The 3,462-nt window shown below is 39.6% G+C and overlaps 1 long non-coding RNA gene across 1 annotated transcript; it reads left to right on the forward strand.

Moving 5' to 3' along the window:
- Window positions 1-496: 496 nt before the first annotated feature.
- LOC120040668 lies at window positions 497-3,245 on the forward strand. The gene is made up of 3 exons (XR_005475718.1): window positions 497-596; window positions 2,327-2,572; window positions 3,212-3,245. It is a non-coding gene; the product is annotated as an uncharacterized LOC120040668 (long non-coding RNA).
- The last annotated feature ends 217 nt before the right edge of the window (window positions 3,246-3,462 follow it).

The raw sequence follows: 3,462 nt of genomic DNA on the forward strand, positions 1-3,462 counted from the left end.
TCAGATTACATGGAGAGGGGGACCTGATCCTAGATCATAATGAATCAGATTACATTGAGATGGGGACCTGATCCTAGATCAGCACTCCTCCTGAGACACTTCCCAGGAGCCACCAGGACCAAGAAACCAAACACTTACTGTTGTAAAGTCTATTTACAGCAGGTGTTTACTCCCATCTAGTGGAAGATACCAATAAAACACTTTATTATCAGGGTGGGGAGACAGCTGAGCTGAAACAGAAAGTAAAGTTGTTCTTTTGTACAGGATCCATTTTGAGACGACAGAGCAGAAAACATTGTATGGAGAGAAGCACAAATACAGTTTTTCTGAACAATAAAGGACAGAGTAAGAGAATAAATACCTGTAATGACATATTATTACTAGTTAGTAGATCTCACAGTGTCTGTCATCATTATTTACCCATACATCGGTGATGTCGGTGATGTCAGAAGTGACGTGTTTCCTCATGTGAAAGTGAAAGTAAGGGTGTGGTCTAGGCCTTTACAAAATGACTGTTGAAACTGTAGCGCACATTTCTCGGCAACATTAGAAGTGGGATAAATGTGTTGATTTGAAGGACAGACGGGCAGACTCTGGTAAGTCTTGGCTACATATAACTATTATAAAGTTAGGTCGTGGTCAGACATTCAATAGACAGAGTAGGCTTGAGAATAATTCTTATCATGCTGACCAACCTGGGTCCGGCTTTTTCACGATGGAATTGAGGCTTCACGCTCGAAACGCATAATAAGTGGGAAAACGATAATTATCAAAATACAAAGTTGAGTAAACAATATTTTACAAATAAAAAGATGCGTAAACGATGTCTAAGTATTTCTGAACAATAATGAATTCTAAAGGTATATTACTAGTTAGAACTGCTCCTTGAGCTGAGTTGCAGTTTTCAAAGTATAAACTAATCAGTAGGCCGACATGTTATCAGTAACACGTCTGGTAAAGATGGAAGCTTTTACATTATACGGTTTTATGTTTATCTCAGGGTTTCTCAATCATTTTGTTCTTACCAGCACTTACACACCTGATTCAACTAATCATCAAATATTTTAAGACAGTTTGATATTTGAGGCATACAAATGAACATTCTCAAATTATAACCTTTTGGGTTTGTAGGACTGTTTACAATTATTAAAGTCACACAATAAGGAGGGGAAAAACACAACTAAACCTGGTTTCGAGTAAATTATATGTTTAGCAAAAATAATGTAAGAGAGATGTATTGAAGAAAGACTATAATAAAATTGAAGCAAGATGCGGCACAATGTCATGATTTACTGCTGTCGCATGAAACTGACTGTTAGCTCCACCCTCTGGTTACTATAGTTACATGAAGGGGAGACGCCTTGACTGCAGTTGAAACTGACTGTTAGCCCCACCCTCTGGTTACTGTTGTTATATGAAGGGGTGACGCCTTGAGTTAGCCCCACCCTCTGGTTACTGTTGTTATGTGAAGGGGAGACGCCTTGACTGCAGTTGAAACTGACTGTTAGCGCCACCCTCTGGTTACTGTTGTTATATGAAGGGGAGACGCCTTGACTGCAGTTGAAACTGACTGTTAGCGCCACCCTCTGGTTACTGTTGTTATATGAAGGGGTGACGCCTTGACTGCAGTTGAAACTGACTGTTAGCCCCACCCTCTGGTTACTGTTGTTATATGAAGGGGTGACGCCTTGACTGCAGTTGAAACTGACTGTTAGCCCCACCCTCTGGTTACTGTTGTTATATGAAGGGGTGACTCCTTGACTGCAGTTGAAACTGACTGTTAGCCCCACCCTCTGGTTACTGTTGTTATATGAAGGGGTGACGCCTTGACTGCAGTTGAAACTGAAAACAGAAAGTATCTGTACAGGGCCATTTTGAGATGACAGAGCAGCTCATAGTTTAATCTCTAAACTGCAACGCAGTTTCCAAGTAAAGTGAGTATTTCAGGTTAATAATCTAGAATAAAGTAGAGGGGACATGTGGAATACAGTAAACTAGTGTGGGAGTGCTGCTGAGTCATTCCTACCATGGAAATATCAGTTCTTATTTAGTGTAAAATGTGGATTCCAAAAAGCTTTAAATATAAGGTGTCCTTACCTTAAAAACACCAAAATATGGATCCTGAAAGGGAATTTTATGCATTTGAACTCTTTTTGTCAGAAGATGTAGGCGTTTTTGCCCCCAGGTGTTATTTATCAACTTCCACAAGAAATATTGGCCATAAAATAACAAAATGTTAAGCTATTTCTTCAATATTTTATAGTCCTAGTTGAAGTCTCTTTCATCAATGACTTTTTTCATGATTATTGTATTTATCTATCCATAGGGGAAGCCTGGGCAACTGAAATGTCTGAGCTTTTTCAACAGTCTGACTGTCAACATCTGAACCAAAACCAAATTAAGGGAGACATAAATATGATTAAAAAACAACTGTTGATACAATATGGAAATAAAATGGGTGGAGGAGATGAATCATAAACCCACATGGAGAACCTTTTGTTTGATTAACAGTGAATTGGTGTGTGATAGTGTCACGGTTGTCGTCAGAAGGATGAGACCAAAGCGCAGCGTGGTGAGTGTACATTTTCCTTTTATTTAAAATGTCGCCAACAAAACAACAAACGAAGACACAACCGTGAAGCTTACAGGGCTAAAGTGGCACTAACAAAAGTCAACTACCCACACTGAAAGGAGGGCAAAAGGGCTACCTAAGTATTATTCCCAATCAGAGACAACGATAGACAGCTGTCCCTGATTGAGAACCACACCCGGCCAAAACATAGAAATAAAGAAACCTAGAAAACCAAACATAGAATGCCCACCCCACATCACACCCTGACCTAACCAAATAGAGAAATAAAACGGCTCTCTAAGGTCAGGGCGTGACAGAGAGATATATTATGTATAACCTACCTAAAAGCAAGAGATCGCTATGTGCACAGGGAAGGTCAGGGATATTGTCTCTGCGTAATGAAACCGGTCAGATCAGGGATATTGCCTCTGTGTATTGAAACAGGGAAGATCAGGGATATTGTCTCTGCGTATTGAAACAGGTCAGATCAGGGATATTGCCTCTGCGTATTGAAACAGGTATTGTGGTGAAATGGAGGAAAGACTATGTAACTATTGCAACCTCGAAGAAATAGAGAATGAAACTGATTTTATCCTCTATTGCCCTTTCTACCATGATATACACTTGCTCTTATTCCAGACAGCACAGCAGATATACCCTGGCATTATGTGGCTGAGTGATGAGGAGACAGACCACCAGATATACCCTGGCATTATGTGGCTGAGTGATGAGGAGAAATTGAAATGTTTTTTTTGTTTATTGCGTATTTTCGTTTGTGGAATATTTAGATAAAGCCTCGAAAAGAAGAAAAAGGGCTATATTTAGCTTCTATGTGGTAAATGTGTATATAGATTGTGTATAGACTTGTCTCCCATATGAATCTTCTATGT

Source organism: Salvelinus namaycush, unplaced genomic scaffold, assembly GCF_016432855.1.
Source record: "Salvelinus namaycush isolate Seneca unplaced genomic scaffold, SaNama_1.0 Scaffold371, whole genome shotgun sequence".
In the NCBI taxonomy this organism is placed as follows: Eukaryota; Metazoa; Chordata; class Actinopteri; order Salmoniformes; family Salmonidae; genus Salvelinus; species Salvelinus namaycush.